The sequence below is a fragment of the Eubalaena glacialis genome, chromosome 5, assembly GCF_028564815.1.
Source record: "Eubalaena glacialis isolate mEubGla1 chromosome 5, mEubGla1.1.hap2.+ XY, whole genome shotgun sequence".
In the NCBI taxonomy this organism is placed as follows: Eukaryota; Metazoa; Chordata; class Mammalia; order Artiodactyla; family Balaenidae; genus Eubalaena; species Eubalaena glacialis.
This window is the reverse complement of record NC_083720.1, coordinates 148,281,182-148,305,080: the sequence shown is the minus strand read 5'-3', so window position 1 is coordinate 148,305,080 and position 23,899 is coordinate 148,281,182.

Below are 23,899 nucleotides of genomic sequence, written 5' to 3'. Positions count from 1 at the left end.
TCTTTCTTAAATTCTTCCAAAGGGTTGAAGAGAATGGAACACTCACAAATTCAATTTTTTAAAAACACTTTCCTGTTTATTTATTTATTTATTTTTTGGCCATGCCGCGCAGTATGTGGGATCTTAGTTCCCCAACCAGGGATCAAACCCATGCCCCGTGCATTGGAAGCACAGAGTCTCAACCACTGGATCACCAGGGAAGTCCCCCAAATTCATTTTAAGTGGCCAAAACCAAACACTACAAAACCAGACCCTGACACCAAACTAGACACTACAGAAAAAGAATATCCCTTCATATTTTATATAAGACTTCTGGAACAATTTATAATATAAGCGTTGTTGGAACACAGGCTAATACTATCAGGGTGTTAAGTCTCTTACTTAGAGGAAAAGATCATGGATTCATAAAATTTACCACTATCACATGATGGTACCTTAAAATTTTATGGCATCATTCTTCACAGAAACTCAAAAAGCTTTCAATTACATGATCTCATTTAACCCACCATATTCTTTTGGTTGGGAAGATCCAGAATATTCCCTTCATTTAACCTAACAGAATGTGTGGCATAGAGATTTAATGACCTCGTGGTGATGGATCACGACATAAAGGAAAGGCTGGATCTGGTTTTCGGCACAGATTCCACTGTTTCCTGTTTGGACAACTAATCCAAGCTCTGGAAACCTTGAGCCTTTCTTCCTCCTGACTCTAAGATGGGAGTTGGAGTAGTTCCAAAATCTATGGTATCCTGCAGCTCCACTCCCTCTTTATTGCACTCAGGAAATACTTGTTGAACATACAAATGTGTGAATTAATAAACAAGTGAGTACATGAAAACACTGAGACTAAAATTCAGCATGGTTAGCTTTCAGCCCTTTCCTCTGTCTTCAGCTTTTAAAAATATAAAACATTTACCATGTAAACTTTCATCAGGATAGTAAAAGCTATGCTATTATTCATAATACAACAAAACCAAGTAGTAATTCAAATTAAGACATTCAATAATTATCTCAAAGTAAATTAAAGAAAAGCTACCAGTTAAGAATTCAACACACACACACACACACACACACACACACACAAATGGCTAACTGTATGTCTTGGGAACTGAAAAACCAAGAATGTGCAATATTTATGTTATGCCAAAATCCTAATGCAAAGTTTTTGCGGTAAAGCTCCTAATTAGAAGCTTAAATTATAGAATATATTTGGAGTACTGACAGAGATGTTCTTTTTTAAAGGGCAGAATATGTTGTGGCTAAATGGATCACTGAAAACTATGTTTTAAAAAAAATTCCTCAAAGTTCATAATTTCATCTGTTAGACAAAAATGTTAAGTATATTGGCAATTATAACCTTTTCTGCATCTCATAAAACATGTTGAGAATAGTTCATTCCAAATAGTTTACTGTCTCTTTAAAAATCACATAACCTACTTTTGTCAAAAATGTAAAAAATCTTTCAGTAAAGTTGTTAAGAATTTAAACCACTGTTAAAACATCACTGAATATTTATGGCAATAAAATCTGGAAGATCCCAGTTCCATAAGATATTTATGCAGAAATAAATATTGTTCATGAATTAAAAATTATCATCAATTAAAATATTTCCTCTCTTATGATGTGTCTTACTGAAGGGGAAACACCTCCTTACTAAGGTTGCTTAATAAATATATCATTTGAAAAACATTTTGCAAAAGAAACAAAGGAATGATTCTCACATTTTTAACTTGACTCTAAATTTTTTAAGATCCAACTGGCTTAGTACTTCTGAATGTAAATTCAAAACCACAGTAAAAATAAATTCATTCAGCGTCTCAAAGTATTTTATAAGCAATGAGTGGCAAATGTTGAGACCACTCTCATACTACAGAAAGTCTACTATAACAAGGACTGCACATTTTTATTGCTATATTCATTAATTTTCCTCACAAATTTTCTTAAATCCTTTTGGGAATCACATGAGTGATAACTAAATCAATACATATCCATTTATTTATTCAACAAATGTTTATAAAGTAGTATAGGAAGAGCTTTATTTATTACCCTTGAGTGAATTCCAAGATGAAGATATGGATTCTGCCATCAAGAAACTTATGGGGAGAGAGGACATGTAACTAACATAAAGCAGAAAGTGGCAAATCATACAGGTGAAGTGAAAATTTAGATTAAGAAATAATTGGGCTTCCCTGGTGGCGCAGTGGTTAAGAATCCGCCTGCCAATGCAGGGGACACGGGTTCGAGCCCTGGTCTGGGAAGATCCCACATGGGTTCGAGCCCTGGTCTGGGAAGATCCCACATGCCGCGGAGCAGCTGGGCCCGTGAGCCACAATTACTGAGCCTGCGCGTCTGGAGCCTGTGCTCCGCAACAAGAGAGGCCGCGATAGTGAGAGGCCCGCGCACCGCGATGAAGAGTGGCCCCCACTTGCCGCAACCGGAGAAAGCCCTCGCACAGAAACGAAGACCCAACACAGCCATAAATAAATAAATAAATTTATTAAAAAAAAAAAAAAAAAAAGAAATAATTGCATTACTGGAAATCACTAGAAAGAGGGAAGGCTCTGAGTTGTACCTATAAAATATGGGTATGATTTTGGTCATATGGGCATCAGGAGAAAGATGCTCTGAGGCACTGAGGAGCATAAACAAAGAGTCTGAGAAAGGAAATCACGTGGTGTATGCATCTAATCAAAGTGGCTTCCTGTGATGTGAGGCAAGGTTTGCAAAGAGAACAGTAGAGACAGAGGGGAAACGCCTAGGTACTGCACTATTGAGGGTCCTGAATCTAAAACAATGCAAGTTGGACTTTATCTTGTAGATACTGGGGAATCCCTAGAAAATTTATTAGTAGTGGAAGGACACTCAGAACTGTATTTCAGAAGTTTTTCCTAGCAAGGTATAAAAACTAAATAAAGAAGGAAGAGCCAGGGGTCAGGAAGAACAGTAAAAGCCAATTATGAAATGAACCAGGCAAGTAGATCCTGACCCAGAGTATAGTCACTTGGGATCAAAGAAAAGCAACTGGTGGGAATTCATGGATTTGATATGGGAGGCAAGGAAAAGCACAAACTGAAAAATGATGATCCAGTGAGTGGATGGAGGTTGCCCTGAGAGAAATGGAAAACTCACTCCTCGGAGAGAGGGGGTCAGGGAGGGAAGAGTTGGCCATAAGAGCAAACAACTATTGGGCGCCTCCAGACACAATTCTAAGCATGTCCCTGGTGTTACCTCGTTCAGCCTCACATTGGCTGGGGAAGCTGAGGCTGTTGAGATGACTTGCCCAAGATCACCTAGCGAGTGAGTGACAGATCCAGGAAAGACCACGAGGTCAGCTGGAGTCATGTTGAGTTAAAAGAAGAGGCGTAAAACTCAGGGGATGGTATTGGGTAATGAGTTTGGAGCTCCAAAAAAAGGCAGATCCAAGGCAGATTTTGAGTGAGTCATATGCACAATACAAGCCATTAAGCTACAGAGCTTTAATGGTATAACACAGCATTAAAACAAGGAGGGAAGAGAGGTAGTCAAAGAAAATAGAAGGCAAATATTTGTAAGAGTAAAGAGTTAAATGAATCATTACATCTTACAGATCTTCACTTGTTACCAGATTTTAGAATTTTTCTCTCACAAAGCAAAGACAGAAGATGCTCTGAATGTGGAAAATTTAAGAGATAAAATTGCATAGGCCAAATAGTTCCAGTATTACTTTGATGTCATTGTGTAAACTGGCGAATAAATCTAGAGGAAAAATGGTAACACAATTTTCCACTTCGAGATTTCTTAATTAATAAAACTAATATCACATACATTATATTAATAAATGATATTTATTTTAATTATATTTTGAGAAATTATTTCTCATCCCCAAGGTCACCCCAGGTTGATTAAGTAAATAAATCAATAATTAATCATAAGTTTCGTAAAATGATAAATTGGAGTTTGGTTTTTTTAATTACTAAAAAACCAATAGCATTATCTGTTACAACTAAAGCAGTTTAACTTTTTAAAAATAACTAGACTCTAGGTAAATAGGATGAGAAAGTGTTTTAACAACACTAGAACAAGAAAAAGGAGGAAATATAATGTAAAAGGGAAATGGACAAGGAAGAATCAATCAAGGCCTTCAAATCCATCAACCAGGAGTATCTAAATGTGTCCTAATCAAGTGAATTCATTATTCCCTACCTGTTTCATTTTGTTCTTTTTTAATCTGGGAGAGGAGAATTGAAAAGACTTGAATGGTATCATTTCTTACTAACGTTTAATAGAACCGCAACAAAAATAGGGAAAAATATTACCATGAACAATTATCACTAGCATCATGATTTAATATAAATAAATGGTCAACAATGTGCCAGTCATTATACAAAATTAAATATTTAATATAAGACTTATGTTCTTCTTTGTTAAGTTATTCATTTGTGAAATGTATTTCCCTCGCAAAATCTATTTGAAATTGCTCTTTGCTTAACATTGCACAGTATGCCATTCTTTCCATAGTTCTAAGGCATAATACTACTTCAAACACAGAACGTATAATTATATTTACCCAATTCAAACTCACAATGTTTTACTGCCATTTTATGAGATGATCAATAGAAAAAAGATACAGTGTAAGCCATGAGACTGACAACACTTGAGGATGCTTATGTGTAAAGAAATGTAATGTCTGCCCTGGCAGCTTTTCTTTCTTGGCCCTTCTCCTCCTTGTCAAATCCTGCACAACCACACAGATGCCAAATTTGAGCCTCAGGCCAAAGAAAAATTCATACGGAAACAATGACCACTTTCAATCCTTACACTGTTGTTTTACACCATGTGTAAATGGATATGGCTTTGCACTTTATGTATCAGGATGATGGTAAAGGCAAATTACTTTATGTAGTATTGATAAAACAAAACTTTTTATTGCTCCCTCCTTTATAATGCACAGTGATTTTGAGAAATCCAAGACTTGGCTTAAATAAAAACACTTCTGTATTGCCTTACCATCCCTTCCAGCAGAATTCTCCACATAGACAGCAACAGAATACACCATAGCTGCATGCTAATAAATACACTCTTAACAGGATGGAAATCACTGGGGGAATAAAAAGATACATTTCAAAACTGACAAAATAATACACTGATAACTCAATTTCAAGAAGATTAAGAGAGAAATATAAAATATAATTATTTAATTTTATTCAAAAAAGGCACAAAACACCAATGGATTTTTTAAATGATTTTGATTGCTTAAAGGATCAGTAATTTTCATCTGAGATAAAGCATCACAAAATAATATTTGGGGAATAAAAATACACAAATTATTCTAGAGATAATATGATTGCTAAACGAACCTCAAATGGATTTGAACTTTTTTAAACTTCCCTGTATATGGATGCCAAGAAAAAATCCAAAGAGATTTGATTATCCTCTAAAACTTAAGCAACAGAATAAAGAAAGAGAGTTTACTACATAACTAAGTACAATTTAGACCACTGTTACTAGGAATATGTCAAAATGTTCGGCTTATAAGAAAATTAGGCACAAGCTGGATTCTCCCATTCTTGCACCAAACCTTTAGAAAAGGTAGAAGAGATACACATTTTTTAAATTAATAATTGTATACATCCTTAAAAAAAGAAAACGAAACTCAGTAGAGGCAACCCCAGGGAAAGGGGAGAGATGTGGCCCTAGCAATAAACTTCCACCTGGAAGCATAGGACGTCCTCTCAGTCTATCCTCGCCCCCATAGCCGTGCCCATGCTCGGTACCAGCTTCAGTACCGAAGAGACACAGCCTCAGAGGTGTGTCATTTGGGAGGCCAAACACTATAGAAAGACCAACACTACAGAAACCATATACAAGCCCCTGTGTCCCTGCCCTTTGAAGTTAAAGGCTTTTGCTTTAGTCTCTGGAGCCTTCCCTGGGTCTCTAAAGGCTGCTGCAGAGTTAATGATTAGGAATGTGAAGATGTAAAACAAGGAATAGCTGTTGGGTGGAGAAACTGGTAACAATTTAGACTATAAATACACCGTGTGGCAGAATCACCGAATTCCCAGTTCCCCAAAAGTTATAAAGGTATAACACGCATTCCTAAATTGTTTTTACAGGAAGCGTACCCTCACCAGATGAAAACTGCTGACCACAAGCACAAAGACCCTAGACTGGTTAAAACTAGATGGTTGGGACTTCCCTGGTGGTCCAGTGGTTAAGAATCTGCCCCCCAGTGCAGGGGATGTAGGTTCAATCACCAGTCGGGGAACTAAGATCCCACATGTTGTGGGGCAACTAAGCCTGCACACCGCAACTACTGAACACACGGGCCACAACTAGAGAGCCCACATGCCGCAACTACAGAGCCCATGCGCTCTGGAGCCCATGCTCTGCAACTACTGAGCCCACGTGCCACAACTAGGGAGAAGCCCATGCGCTGCAACGAGGAGCCCCCGTGCCTCAACTAAAACCTGACGCAGCCAAAAATAAAATAAATATTAAAAAAAAAAAAAAAACTAGATGGTTGACGACTCTTGAAACCTCACCTTCATGCCAATCAAGCCGAGAACTGTGCTAGAGCTGATCACACACCCTGCAGCTCCCTCCCTCACACTGCCTGCAGCTCCCTCCCTCAAAGTGCCTTTAAAACACCTTCCTTCATAGCCATCAGGGAGTTGGGGTCTTTTGAACATGAGCTGCCTGTTCTCCTTACTTGGCACCTCCAATAAACTCTGCACTTTCCTTCACCACAACCCAGTGTCAGTAGATTGGCTTTACTGGGCAATCTTGGTTTTGGGCAAGTTTGGTTCGGTAACACTATCAAAAGAATCAACAAATTTCATACATTAAACACTTAGACACAAAAAGATGAATCAATCAATCAACCAGTATTAACATATTAAAATAAGTAGGTTAATATCCTCAGAGAAAAGAGGGAAAAGTTTACATGAAATAAACATAGAAGGTAATACAATAAACATCTAACATAATAAAATGATTACAAATGAAAAATATAATTGTTATAGTAGAAACTCAATAAATGACTAAAGAAGGAAATGGGGAACATGGATTCACAAGTTTCCAAAATCTCTCTAAGTCACTCCCAAGAAGAAAAAAGAGAGAATATAAGTGAGAATGTAAACTAATTCATATTTGAAGGAAGAATGCCTGAGTGTTTTCCAAGCTGGGAGGGGGGAAAGGACAGGGCAAGTTCTCCAGTTGAAAGAACCCACTGCCTAATGAAAAGGATGAAAACAAATCAATAGGGCCTAATCACGTAGTCCAAATGCAACTTGAAAACAAAGGATAAGAAAAAAAGCTAAAAGCTTTCAAATAGAAATGATAGATTAACACCAAATGAAGAAAATATACTATTCCAATCTTATGATGTGCAAAATTAAATACAAGAACTATTGAAATAATATCTTAAAAATGCTGTGGGAAAAGAATTTAAATCTAGAAATCTCTAATAGTCCAACTTTTCTTCAAGGGAGATAGGCTCAGTAAAGGCAGCTGCAGACACCTGATGACTTGAAAAATAGACCACACACAAAACCTTTTCTAAATATAACCACGAAGAAAAAAAACATGCTAGAAGAAAATAATAAGATGCAAAACCAGTAAAGCAAGTGAATGAATAAAATCTATTGTAATACTTAAATAGGTACCAGTTAGAAACAATGTTTTTAAGAAGTTGGAACTAAAATTCCAGACAGTAGGAAAATAGTAGTAAATTACAACAAAAGTACAATCTGATTATTTAGTATATTCACTATATTGATTTCTTTAGGGGAGGATATGACTACTGATTAATCTATACATTGTTTTAAAAGATACAAGATTAATTTTGTATTAAAAATGTAAACATATTCCTAGGCATTTATTCTAGAGAAATGAAAACATATGTTCACACAAAAATCTGTTCACAAATATTTGCAGCAGATTTTTGTAATAGCCCCAAACTGGAAATAATCCAATTTCCTTCAAGGGGTGAACCGAATGGATAAAAAGAATCTGGGACACCTATACAACGGATGCATTACAAAGGAAGAAACTACAGAGTCACAAAAAATTTGGATGTAGAATGAAAAAGAAATCTCAAAGTGTACAGACTGTATGATTCCATTTTTATAACATTCTTATAAAGACACAATTGTAGAGTAAAGCAGATGAGTGCTAACCAGGTGTGGGTGGAAGGTGGAGGTGCTATAAAGGGTACTACGAAGGGATTCCTTGTGGACAGAGCAGTTCTGTATCTTGACTGCAGTGTTGCTTATACAAGTCTATACACGTGACAAATGTCATACAACAACACACTCACATAAATGAAACATACAAACACTGTGAAATCTAAAGTCTCTTTGATTATATATACCAGTACTAATTTGGGGGGTTCAATGATGTGCTGTAGTTATGTTAAACATTACCATTAGAGAAAACTGAGTGATGGGTACATGGATATCTCTGTACTATTTCTGCAGCTTCTGTGATTCTATAATTATTTCAAAATATAAAGTTTAAAAAATAAAAAATAAAAACAAAATTCTAAGCATAGCCCCTAAAAGAATATAAATTATAACTGCCGAACCAGTGAAGGGAAAAATGCAATGATCAACAAATGGCAAGAGAGACCTTCAAGATGGCAGAGGAGTAACACGTGGAGATAAGCTTCTTCCCCACAAATACATCAAAAATACATCTACACGTGGAACAGCTCCTACAGAACACCTAATGAACGCTGACAGAAGACGTCAGACTTCCCAAAAGGCAAGAAAATCCCCACGCACCTGGGTAGGGCAAAAGAAAAAAGAAAAAACAGAGACAAAAGAATAGGGACGGGACCTGCACCTCTGGGAGGGAGCTGTGAAGGAGGAAAGGTTTCCACACACTAGGAAGCCCCTTCGCGGGTGGAGACGGGGGGCCGGCAGGGGGGAAGCTTCAGAGCTACGGAGGAGAGCGCAGCAACAGGGGTGCACAGGGCAAAGCGGAGAGATTCCCGCACAGAGGATCGGTGCCGACCAGCACTCACCAGCCTGAGAGGCTTGTCTGCTCACCTGCCGTGGCGGGCGGGGGCTGGGAGCTGAGGCTCGGGCTTCGAAGGTCAGATCCCAGGGAAAGGACTGGGGTTGGCGGCGTGAACACAGCCTGAAGGGGGCTAGTGCACCACAGTTAGACGGGAGGGAGTCCGGGAAAAACTCTGGAACTGCCTAAGAGGCAAGACACAATTGTTTCAAGGTGCACCAACAGAGAGAATTCAGAGCGCCGCCTAAACGAGCTCCAGAGACGGGCGCGAGCCGCGGCTATCAGCGCGGACCCCAGAGACGGGCATGAGACGCTAAGGCTGCTGCTGCCACCACCAAGAAGCCTGTGTGCGAGCACAGGTCACTCTCCACACCTCCCCTCCCAGGAGCCTGTGCAGCCCACCACCGCCAGGGTCCCCCGATCCAGGGACAACTTCCCCGGGAGAACGCACGGCGCGCCTCAGGCTGGTGCAACGTCATGCTGAGCTCTGCCGCCACAGGCTCGCCCCGCATCCGTACCCCTCCCTCCCCCCGGCCTGACTGAGCCAGAGCCCCCTAATCAGCTGCTCCTTTAACCCCGTCCTGTCTGGGCAAGAGAACAGATGCCCTCAGGCGACCTACACACAGAGGCGGGCACAAGTCCAAAGCTGACCCCCAGGAGCTGTGTGAACAGAAAAGAGAAAGGGAAATTTCTCCCAGAAGCCTCAGAAGCAGTGGATTAAATCCCCACAATCAACTTAATGTACCCTGCATCTCTGGAATACCTGAACAGACAACAAATCATCCCAAAATTGAGGCAGTGGACTTTGGGAGCAACTGTAGACTTGGGGTTTGCTTTCTGCATCTAATTTCTTTTTGGTTTTATGTTTATCTTAGTTTAGTATTTGGAATTTATTATCATTGGTAGATTTGTTTATTGATTTGGTTGCTCTTTTCCTTTTTTTTTAATGTATAGATATATTTTTTTTTTCCTTTTTCTCTTTTTGTGAGTGTGTATGTGTATGCTTCTTTGTGTGATTTTCTCTGTATACCTTGGTTTTACATTTGTCCTAGGGTTCTGTCTGTCCGGTTTTATTTGTTTTTTTTTCTTTAGTATAGTTTTTAGCACTGGTTATCACTGGTGGATTTGTTTCTGGGTTTGATTGCTCTCTTTGTTCTTTCTCTCTTCCTTCTTATGACATTTTTATTTTTTTATTTTAAATAATTTATTTTATTTTTTACTTTAATAACTTTATTTTATTTTATTTTTTTCTTTCTTTTTTCTTTCTTGTTTTCTCCCTTTTCTTCTGAGCCGTGTGGCTGACAGAGTCTTGGTGCTCCGGCCGGGTGTCAGGCCTGTGCCTCTGAGGTGGGAGAGCTGAGTTCAGGACATTGGTACACTAGAGACCTCCCAGATCCACGTAATATCAAACGGCAAAAGCTCTCCCAGAGATCTCCATCTCAATGCTAAGACCCAGCTCCACTCAATGACCAGTAAGCTACAGTGCTGGACATCCCATACTAAACAACTAGCAAGACAGGAACGCAACCCAACCCATTAGCAGAGAGGCTGCCTAAAATCATAATAAGGTCACAAACACCAAAGAACACACCACGGGGTGCGGTCCTGCCCACCAGAAAGACAAGATCCAGCTTCATCCATCAGAACACAGGCACCGGTGCCCTCCACCAGGAAGCCTACACAAACATGGAACCAACCTTGGCCACTGGGGGCAGACACCAAAAACAACGGGCAGTAAAAAACTGCAGTCTGTGAAAAGGAGACCCTGAATACACTAAGTTAAGCAAAATGAGAAGACAGAGAAACACACAGCAGATGAAGGAGCAAGGTAAAAATGGATCAGACCAAACAAATGAAGAGGAAATAGGCAGTCTAACAGAAAAATAATTCAGAGTAATGATAATAAAGATGATCCAAAATCTTGGAAATAGAATGGAGAAAATAAAAGAAATGTTTAAAAAGGACTCACAAGAACTAAACAGCAAACAAACAATGATGAACAACACAATAAATGAAATTAAAAATTCTCTAGAAGAAAACAATAGCAGAATAACTGAGGCAGAAGAACGGATAAGTGACCTGGAAGATAAAATAGCAGAAATAATTACCGCAAATCAGAATAAAGAAAGAAGAATGAAAAGAATTGAGGACAGTCTCAGAGACCTCTGGGACAACATTAAATGCACCAACATTAGAATTATAGGGATCCCAGAAGAAGAAAATAAGAAAGGGACTGAGAAAATATCTGAAGAGATTAGAGTTGAAAACATCCCTAATATGGGAAAGGAAATAGTCAATCAAGTCCAGGAAGTGCAGAGAGTCCCATACAGGATAAATCCAAGGAGAAACACGCCAAGACACATATTAATCAAACTATTAAAAAATAAATACAAAGAAAATATATTAAAATCAGCAAGAGAAAAACAACAAATAACATACAAGGGAATCCCCATAAGGTAAAGAGCTGATCTTTCAGCAGAAACACTGCAAGCCAGAAGGGAGTGGCAGGACATATTTAAAGTGATGAAAGGGAAAAACCTACATCCAAGATTACTCTACCCAGCAAGGATCTCATTCAGATTAGATGGAGAAATTAAAACTTTTACATACAAGCAAAAGCTGAGAGAATTCAGCACCACCAAACCAGCTTTACAACAAATGCTAAACGAACTTCTCTAGGCAGGAGACACAAGAGAAGGAAAAGACCTACAATGACATACCCAAAACAATTAAGAAAATGGTAATAGGAACATACATATCGATAACTACCTTAAATGTAAATGGATTAAATGCTCCAAACAAAAGACTTAGACTGGCTGAATGGATACAAAAACCACACCCATATATATGCTGTATACAAGAGACCATATATATGTTGTCTAGGGACAGATACAGACTGAAAGTGAGGGACTGGAAAAAGACATTCCATGCAAATGGATATGAAAAGAAAGCTGGAGTAGCAATTCTCATGTCAGACAAAATAGACTCTAAAATAAAGACTATTACAACAAAGAAAGACACTACATAATGACCAAGGGATCAGTCAAAGAAGAAGATATAACATTGTAAATATTTATGCACCGAACATAGGAGCACCTCAATACATAAGGCAAATGCTAACAGCCATAAAAGGGGAAATTGACAGTAACACAATAATACTACAGGGCTTTAACACCCAACTTTCACCAATGGACAGATTATCCAAAATGAAAATAAATAAGGAAACACAAGCTTTAAATGATACATTAAACAAGATGGACTTAATTGTTATTTATAGGACATTCCATCCAAAAACAACAGATTACACTTCCTTCTCAAGTGCTCATGGAACATTCTCCAGGATAGATCATATCTTGGGTCACAAATCATGCCTTGGTAAATTTAAGAAAATTGAAATCGTATCAAGTATCTTTTATGACCACAACGCTATGAAACTAGATATCAATTACAGAAAAATATCTGTAAAACATAGAAACACATGGAGGCTAAACAATACATTTCTAAATAACCAAGAGATCACTGAAGAAATCAAAGAGGAAATCAGAAAATACCTAGAGACAAATGACAACAAAAACACGACAATCCAAAACCTATGGGATGCAGCAAAAGCATTACTAAGAGGGAAGTTTATAGCAATACAATCCTACCTCAAGAAACAAGAAAAATCTCAAATTAAAAAAACTAACATTACACCTAAATGAACTAGAGAAAGAAGAACAAACAAAACCCAAAGTTAGTAGAAGGAAAGAAATCATAAAGATCAAAGCAGAAATAAATGAAACAGAAACAAAGAAAACATTAGCAAAGATCAATAAAACTAAAAGCTGGTTCTTTGAGAAGATAAACAAAATTGATAAACCTTTAGCCAGACTCATTAAGAAAAAAAGGGAGAAGACTCAAATCAACAGAATTAGAAGTGAAAAAGGAGAAGTAACCACTGACACTGCAGAAATACAAAGGATCGTGAGGGATTACTACAAGCAACTATATGCCAATAAAATGGACAACCTGGAAGAAATGGACAAATTCTTAATAAAGCACAACCTTCCAAGGCTGAACCAGGAAGAAAGAGAAAATATAAACAGACCAATCACAAGCACTTAAATTGAGACTGTGATGAACAAACAAAAGCCCAGGACCAGGTGGCTTCACAGACAAATTCTATGAAACATTTAGAGAAGACCTAACACCTGTCCTTCTCAAACTCTTCCAAAATATAGCAGATGGAGGAACACTCCCAAACTTATTCTATGAGGCCACCATCACCCTGATAACACAACCAAAGATTTCACAAAGAAAGAAAACTACAGGGCAGTATCACTGATGAACAAAGGTGCAAAAATCCTCAACAAAATACTAGCAAACAGAATCCAACAGCACATTAAAAGGATCATACACCATGATCAAGTGGGGTTTATACCAGGAATGCAAGGATTCTTTAATAAACGTAAATCAATCAGTGTGATAAACCACATTAACAAATTGAAGTAGAAAAACCATATGATGATCATCTCAATAGATGCAGAAAAGGCTATTGACAAATTTCAACACCTATTTTTGATACAAACCCTCCAGAAAATAGGCACAGAGGGAACTTCCCTCAACATAGTAAAGGCCATATATGACAAACCCACAGCCAACATCGTTCTCAATGGTGAAAAAATGAAACCATTTCCACTAAGATCAGGAACAAGACAAGGTTGCCCACCCTCACCACTATTATTCAACATAGTTTTGGAAGTTTTAGCCACAGCAATCAGGGAAGAAAAAGAAATAAAAGGAATCCGTATCAGAAAAGAAGTAAAACTGTCATTGTTTGCAGATGACATGATACTATTCATAGAGATTCCTAAAGATGCCACCAGAAAACTACTGGAGCTAATCAATGAATTTGGTAAAGTAGCAGGATACAAAATTAATGCACAGAAATCTCTTGCATTCCTATACACTAATGATGAAAAATCTGAAAGAGAAATTAAGGAAACACTCCCATTTACCACTGCAACAAAAAGAATAAAATACCTAGGAATAAACCTACCTAAGGAGACAAAAGACCTGTATGCAGAAAACTATAAGACACTGATGAAAGTAATTACAGATGATACAAACAGTTGGAGAGACATACCATCTTCTTTGATTGGAAGAATCAACATTGTGAAAATGACTATACTACCCAAAGCAATCTACAGATTCAATGCAATCCTTATCAAACTACCAATGGCATTTTTCACGGAACTAGAAAAAAAAAATTTTCACAATCTGTATGGAAACACAAAAGACCCTGAATAGCCAAAGCAATCTTGAGAAAGAAAAGCAGAGCTGGAGGAATCAGGTTCCCTGACTTCAGACTATACTGCAAACCTACAGTAATCAAGACAGTATGGTACTGGCACAAAAACAGAAATATAGATCAATGGAACAGGATAGACATCCCAGAGATAAACCCACGCACATATGGCCACCTTATCTTTGACAAAGGAGGCAAGAATATACAATGGAGAAAAGACAGCCTCTTCAATAAGTGGTGCTGGGAAAACTGGACAGCTACATATAAATGAGTGAAATTAGAACACTCCCTAACACCATACACAAAATTAAATTCAAAATGGATTAAAGACCTAAATGTAAGGCCAGACATTATAAAACTCTTAGAGGAAAACATAGGCAGAAGACTCGATTACATAAATCACAGCAAGACCCTTTTTGACCCACCTCCTAGAGAAATGGAATTAAAAACAAAAATAAACAAATGGGACCTTATGAAACTTAAAAGCCTTTGCACAGCAAAGGAAACCATAAACAGGAAGAAATGACAACCCTCAGGATGGGAGAAAATATTTGCAAACAAAGCAACTGACAAAGGATTAATCTCCAAAATATACAAGTAGCTCATGCAGCTCAATATCAAAAAAAAAAAAAACCCAATCCAAAAATGGGCAGAAGACCTAAATAGACGTTTCTCCAAAGAAGATATACAGATTGCCAACAAACACATGAAAGGTTGCTCAACATCACTAATCATTAGAGAAATGCAAATCAAAACTACAATGAGGTATCACCTCACACCAGTCAGAATGGCCATCATCAACAGGTCTACAAACAGTAAATGCTGGAGTGGGTGTGGAGAAAAGAGAACCCTCTTGCACTGTGGGAATGTGAATTGATACAGCCACTATGGAGAACAGTATGGAGGGTCCTCAAAAAACTAAAAATAGAACTACCATACGACCCAGCAATCCCACGACTTGGCATATACTCTGAGAAAACCATGATTCAAAAACAGTCATGTACCACAATGTTCATTGCAGGTCTATTTACAATAGCCAGGACATGGAAGCAACCTAAGTGCCCATCAACAGATGAATAGATAAAGAAGATGTGGCACATGTATACAATGGAATATTACTCAGCCATAAAAAGAAACGAAATTGAGTTTTTTGTAGTGAGGTGGATGGACCTAGAGACTGTCATACAGAGTGAAGTAAATCAGAAAGAGAAAAATAAATATAGTATGGTAACACATATATATGGAATCTAAAATAAAAAATAAAAAAATGGATCTGAAAAACTTAGGGGCAGGACAGGAATAAAGTTGCAGACATAGAGAATGGACTTGAGGACACAGGGAGGGGGAAGGGTAAGCTGGGACATAGTGAGAGAGAGGCATTGGCATATATACACTACCAAATGTAAAATAGATAGCTAGTGGCAAGCAGCTACATAGCACAGGGAGATCAGCTCGGTGGTTTGTGACCACTTAGAGGGGTGGGATAAGGAGGGTGGGAGGGAGATGCAAGAGGGAGGAGATATGGGGAGATATGTATATGTGTAGCTGATTCAATCTGTTATAAAGCAGAAACTAACACACCACTGTAAAGCAATTATACTCCAATAAAGATGTTTACTTATCTTCAAAAAAAAGACAAATGGCAATAAAAATGAAAATAAATAAATAAATAAGCAAAAATAGAAGAAAGGGCAAAATAATATGGCAAAAATAAGTCCAAAGTCTTCAATAGTACCATGCATAAAAATGAGTTATAGACACTCATTTAAAAGATGGAGAATATCACAGACAACAAGATCCAAATTTTGTTGCTTATAATCGACCCACTTAAAATCAAGTGGCACAGGAATGCTGAAAAGAATAGGATGCCAAAAGTAATATCATAAGATAAAATAGAATAGCTGTTGAATTATTAAAATCAAAGAGGAAAACTTTTCAAATGGACAAAGAAAGATAACAAATGATGTGAGTCCCAAATATTTATGTACCTTATACAGTAGCCTTAAAATATATAAAGAAAAATGATATAATTTCAGAAAAGTCAAAAAATCATAAATCATATTCAATAACAATATAACTCTCAAAGAAACTAATGGACCAAATACATAAAATATAAAGAATGCATTGAGGTTATAAATTATATAATTAACAAATGACATAATTGTTTTCTGCCTCAAATATGTACAGAATATATACCTTCTAATCGTACACTGAAGGAGTATTTATAGTATTTGACTATCTAGTAGACCACAGAGGCATTCCAAGGAAAAAAAAGTGTTAATTATATCATAAAAGTCATTATCTGATCACTGATCACAATATAATATTTAGAAAACAAACTGTGAGTTAAATAAAAATACAAGTTTTGGAAATTTAATGCAAATGATATCACTGTTTCCCAAAACGTTAGGATATATCCAAAGTGGTGATCCAAATAAAATTGATACCCCTAAATGCATTTTGGTGAAGCAAAAAGACTGAAAATGTGTACTTACTTGTAACACAAGACTAGGGGAAAAAAGAAAAAGAAAAAGAGAAAAAGACTATAACGAAGATAAAAAAAAATGAGTTGACTATATAAAAAGCACTGTTTTTTTCAAAAAACTAATTGAATAGACAAGAAAAATCAGAAAAAAAAAAAGAAAGAAGACAAAAGCAGGCACTACTAGGAATGAAAAAAGGGGACCTGATTGCAGAGATTGAGAAAACACTTAAGTATTACAAAGAATACCATGAAAATATTATTAAAATAAGTTCTAAATCTAGTTTATGTGGATAACATTTTTAAAAATATAAATCATCAAAATAAGTCCAAGAATAAATTGAAAACATGGCTGAACCAAGTACTGTAAAATAAATTAGAAGACTTCAGTAACTATGCCCAAAAAGCATACTTAAAGGCAGGAATATAAGGTGATACAGACAATTGGGTGTGTATTTTGGTCATAATTATTTTTTAAACTTTCATACCCCATCACTTACTAACTTTATTTCCAAGTGTACTTTATTTAAAAAGGAAGAAATATTTTAAGATGGTGAGGCTGTAGGGGAAGTTGATGTATTCATAAATCAATTATACTAGTGTATTTGTCACAACTCCTGTAAAAAATAACCTAACAATACACACCAAGAATCAAAAATTTTCATGGGAAAATCAAAGATAATCAGAGGAATTTATCCTTAAGAAGTAGTCAAAAGAGGGGATAGCTACCCATAAACTGTTCATCACGTAATATATACAAAAATTGGAAATATCACAAATATTAATCAGTAGATGAATTCTCACTTAAAATTTCAATGCAATTACTCAGTGAAACTCTAAAATGTGACGCAGAGATAAAAGGTTGCCTATTCAGGTTGCTTCCATGGGCTGGTGGGAAGCAGCTGCATAGCACAGGGAGATCGGCTCGTTGCTTTGTGATGACCTAGAGGGGTGGGAGGGAGGCTCGAGAGGTAGGGGATATGGGGACATGTGTATGCATATGGCTGATTTGCTTTGTTGTGCAACAGAAACTAACATGATATTGCGAAGCAATTATACTCCAATAAAGATGTATTAAAAACAAAAAGGTTGCCTATTCAGAATATAAACACAAGAATGTCTACCTCCAGACTGATCGATATATCTGTTTATACCCTTAATTTTATCTTAGAATTGAAAAAAAGAAAGGTACATAATTAGATGATTTATCTTGTTTTTCTTATAGACACAATAAATTTTATAGATTAGATTTTTCCCTTTGTATGACTATAAAAAACCTTAGATCTATATTGGAGGCCCAATCACAAAAAAATATTTGATTGTATGTTATAATAAATTGCCAGTTCCATTTTATGTGCCTTTTTCCTTTCTAACATATTTGTTTTATATTTTATTAGGCTAACTTTTATTATGACCTAATAACTATTTGTTAGATAATGTAAATATTTTGGGGTAAAACATGGGTTAGCAATAAATAAAATATGTATATGAAAATTGAAAATACACAATGTATAAGGTATTTTTCAATATTTAGTAGAATGCAAAAATGAAAACTGTAATAAATATAATTGTGCATATGGATAGGTTCTGCAGGAAAATACAGAAAAATAAAAATTTGTAAATTTTTAAGATAGAAACATAATACTTTTTAAACTTCTATATTTTCATGTTTTGTATGATATAAGGGAAAGCTGGCATAAAAGCAATAAAACAGAGCCACAAAGCAAGCAAGCGAGAAAGCTTTTTTAAGAAAAGTAGCCTGGGCTCATAGAAGGCAACACCATCTCAGTAAGAGTGGGGAGACCCGAGTTCTGGTTTCTGTTCCACAGTTAAATAGGGTGTGACGCTCTCTAATTCAGGGCTTTAATCATCTTCTATCCTAGGGATCCTAGTTAATCTAACTTTTGAGTCTTAGTGTTCTTTGCCACTGGATGGCAATTGTTAAAATGAGTCTGCGATGTGTGAAGATTGTATCAAGGAAATGCACTTGAGGCTCATGTTTTAATCATTGTATGCAGGCACTTTATAATCCATTTCCATTTTCGGCTTCAAAATATAGTGTAGCCCTTTAATTATAAATATGTGTTCAAAAAAGGTCTGGATTTATTTTTCATCTTTTGTCTCACTCACTTTAATAGCTCAAGTTTGATTATTCTGGGGAATTGTTATCTTTAAAGTCAAAGGCTTTTATTAACAGTGAAAAATAATGACACTTCAGAATTACAGAAGCAGATACTAACCTTTGGGACCTGAAGATATTTCAGTATTTACCGACCAACATAAATGAGATTATAAAATCAAGTATATAGTCATTAAATGTTGGTCCATCCTTTATGCCAGATGGTTAATTCATTAAAAAAAATAAAAAAGCAGACAAAAACCTACTGAGGACTTCCTATACAATAGGCACCATGTTTATAATATTTAAAGAGGAGATTTAGGTATATTTCTAACAAAAAAAATTAGCAATGAACAGTAAATCTGTATTAAATTGAATCTCCCATGGTGCAGAGGCTGACCTCAGGCCATCCCTGTGAATCACCTACCCATCAACACTGGTTCTTCTGTAATGATTAATCAAGATGCATAGTTGCAATAAATATAAGGAGGATAACATTTCAGTAGTTTGCACTATTAAGCTTTCTGGTTTCTTCCAGAATGGTGACTCTCTGTGACCTTTGTGGAAGGTTACATATGTAAATTCTGTGTGACCCTTGAAATAAGTATATGGACATAACCTCTGGCATTTGCATAGATTTAGTCACTTTCCAGTAACCATCAGATTTAAAGGTGTTCAGCTCTTTGGAGATAAGTTAAACTACGTTCAGTTGCCATTCTGTAATTCACATATGCTTGACTGCCACCAAAAATCTCTGGACTGCATAAAAAAGAATAAAATAATGCCATTTGCAGCCATGTGGAAGGACCTAGAGATTATCACACTAAGTGAAGTAAGTCAGACAGAGAAAGAAAAATATCATATGATAAGACTTATAAGTGGAATCTAAAAAAATGATACAAATGAACTTATTTACAAAACATAAATAGACCCACAGACATAGAAAGCAAACTTACCAAGGGGGAAAGGGGGGGATAAATTAGGAGTTTGGGATTAACATATACACACTACTATATATAAAATAGATAACCAACAAGGACCTACTGTAAAGCACAGGGAGCTGTACTCAATATCTTGTAGTAACCTATAATGGAAAAGAATCTGAAAAAGAATAGGTAAATATGTACACGTATCACTGAATCACTTTACTGTACACCTGAATCTAACACAACATTGTAGATCAACTATATTTCAATAAAAATTTTAAAAACCCAAAAACCTCTGGCCTAACAATGTTCTCAACCCTGGCTGTCAGTCCACCACCCCCAGCAATAATTCAATCGACTTGGAGCAGGGCTAAGCATACTTTTTAGATATCTCCAGGTGATTCTAATATAACCAGGAGTGGGAACCAGTGACCAAGTTGTAAAAAGATAATATCCTAGAATGTGGAGGTAAGTTCTTTTCTTCTTGACTTTGAGAAGGATCTAACATAAAGTTTGATCTTCTCTTTTCCTCTAACTCAGGGTCATCAGCCCTCAAGCTTCAGCCTCTGTGTTCACAGGTGCTGCAAACACCCACATCACTATTCATATCCCACTTCATGCTCTGTGGCTCACAAAACTCCAGATATTTGTAACCTATAAACCTCCAGAATAATGAGCCTATGGGGCTGAATAAATTGCTTTGTTCTGAAGCAGTGTTAGCCCAAAGTAAGAGACAAAGATAAATCTGTCAATGGCACGCTCTTTAAAATGACTTAAATGGTGTGGAAATTGCGGATCAGTCTTCACTCCAGCAAATGGTAAATTAACCCTCTATCCCTTTTCTGTCTCTCTCCAGTTGGGTTCCACCAGTTTTGCCAGTAAGGGTTCCACCTGGTGTGCTTACCTACCCACCATGCTCCAGGGCCTCACCTCACTAGATATTTCTCTTGACCAACCTAACATGACACACAGCTGAGCTCAGCAAACCCTGGCTGACAATTCCACTCATGCTATTTTCCCTCATTCAAGGTATTTACTGGAGTAAACACGTATGACCACAGATACTCATAGAAACATCAACTTTATTAACATACAGACTAACTGTGTAACAGTCTATACAGGACCAAAGAGCCTTCATCAGATATTCAATACCTGGCGTACGCAAAGGTCCCACCATGAGCTATGAGGGAGCGGGGACAGGAGATGAGTAACTCTACCTTTCACAAGCTCCATACCTACCAGTAACACAAAAGTATAGCTATATATGATAAAATAACAAAGACTGAGTGTTTTCTATTTGGAAGCTATTTTGTTAAATTCTTTACCTATACAGTTTCATTTGATCTTCATGTTATAGGTGAACTGTGCTTCCACAAAATTCATATAACCAAGTCCTAAGGCCTAGTACCTCAAAATGGGACCTTATTTGGAAACTGCAGATGTAATTATTTAAGATGAGGCACTGGTTGAGGGACCTGATGCATTGTGAGTGTGTCCTTATTTTTTAAAAGGGGAGTGGGGATTTGGACACAGAGACAGATACATGGAGAGAATGCCACGTGAAGACTGGAGTTCTGCGCACAGGTCAAGGAACCACCTACCAGAAGCTAGGAGAAAGGCCTGGAACAGAGCCTTCCCAGCACGTTTGCAAGAAGCATGCTCTGTGACACCTTAATCTTGAACTTCTCGCACCCAGAACTGTGAGACAATACATTTCTGTTAAGCTCATTTTGATATCCTTTGTTAAGCAGCCATAGAAAACAGGTACACTTTATAATCAGTAAGGTAGATACTATCATTATGCCCATTTTGCGTATGAGGAAATGATGCCTCAGAGTGGGACTTGTCCAAAATCATCCACTCTTGACCCACTCCAATGCATTCTCCTTTCAGCAACTTTTAAAAAGTGTACTGCAAATCATGTTAGGTCCTTGCTTAAAGTCTTCAACTGGCTTTCTCCTTCCACAGAATAAAATGCAAACTCTGATCACAGCTCTACGTTAACTCCTTCTTGACTACCTTTCTGACACCCTCTTGTACCCCTCTCCTCCTCAATCATTCTATTCTCCCCAGAGTGGCTGGGATTACCAGCTTAGGTCCTTTGCTCTTCCTGTTCCTTCTACTTGAAATACCTTCCCACCCACTCTTCAGAGAGCTAGCTACTTCAAGGATTTGGTCTCTGTTCAAATATCACTTCTACAATAACGGCTTCCTGACCACGAAGACTGTTTTATTTTGTAAGTAAAACAGAATGTATTAATAAATGTATAAATATATAATCATAGTTCTTATACCAACCTAATATATTACCAATTGATAAAAACTTTTTTTGACTGTCCCTTTCCGTTAAAATGAGAAGAATGCCGCATGTAAGAATGAGTCTTAATGATTTTGTGCACCTCCCTAGAAGTGAACACATCCCCAGAGACTGGAATAGTCCCTGGTATATAAAAAGTGCTTGTTAATAGATAATGATGCAACATCGTTAATCAACTGTGCTCCAATATAAAATAAAAAAATTTTTAAATAGGTAATGCATGACAATGTGACACATGTGGGAAGAAAATATGCCTCAGCTCACCAAAATTAGATCCCCAACAAGCAAGGATCTTGCTCTGTCATTTCTGCTCACCACCCCCAGTCAGGCCTGAGTCACTTTGTATCTTTAACCAAATCATTTTTTTCCAACTGTAGAAATGAGATGATGATTGTCAATGGGGAATCAATCTCTTTTCATTTTGCAAGCATGGTGGACAACTCAGAACCAGCACTGGACTTTGTTGAACTTTGGGCAAGTGAAATGCCAGCATTTATTTGGGGTATGAAACAGGGAACCAGAGTGTTCAGTTTTAATGATGCTCAAGTGTGTGTCACAATGGCAGTTATAATCTCTCAAGTATAGAACGTGGAGGAATAAGTGGGTATTCATTGTGAGTGGGATGGATTTTATAGTGAATCAAAGAAATACTGTGCCCTGCCCCTGCATCCATGGGAACCACAAAGATCTTGTAATGATCTGGATAACAGGAAACAATAGAGGTATTTACTGCCCCTTCCTTGTGTAACAGAGTGAGTTAAAATGGGGGCAAGAAGAGGACTGGATGAGAAGGATGGGAGCCCACGAGGGCTGACTTTATTAAGGACATTTGGGGAGGAAGCTCTAAGAAAAAGAGAAGGGGGTACTTTTCAAATTGTGTGTTCGTGTGTATGTGTGTGTGTTAGTAAGTGAGAGACAGCAGACAGAGGGAAACCTTGGAAGACCAGGAGATGAGAATTGCAGGGAAAAGTTGAGGCAGAAAAGACATACTTAGAAAGCAACGGGCAGGAGGGGGGAGCAGAGAAGTGTGTGCTGTGAGTGTAAACCACAAAACCACATTTGATATTTGCAAATTGTATATATCTATATATGAATATATATTTTAAAATATATATTTAAACAGTTAATATGCATTAATATAGTCTTTATCCTTTTTAAAACGAAAAACCATGCAAAGATTAGATGAGGCAGCTCCACTCAATAAAACAAACACTTACTGAAAATTAAGCTCTTCTTATCATCTGCAGGGTAATATGAGAAACACTTTACTTTTATTCATTCCTTTCTGCTGATGAGGAAACTGAGGCATGGAGAGTTAGGAAGTGTCCAAATTGAGACATAAGATCTGCCACCATCATGTTGCAAATTTTCCTAGTGTTGAGGAAGTCAGAGCTGCTCCTAAACCAATTTTAATTCTGCAGAACTGTTCCTCAGTTTGATTTATTTCATAGCTTTGCTCTTGACAAATTATTAACCCTCAATTCATTATCATTATTTCATATATACCTACAACAGAATACATTATCACACTCCTTTTAGAAATCTTATTCATAATGCAGAGGATAAGTTTGTGATTTTTGCCTTAATTTTTTATTGAAATTTATTCTACATTATATACAGAAGGTTCTTATTAGCATTTTATACATATTAGTGTATACATATCAATCCCAATCTCCCAATTCATCCCACCACCACCACCCCCCACTTTTCCCCCTTGGTATCCATACATTTGTTCTCTACGTCTGTGTCTATATTTCTGCCTTGCAAACAG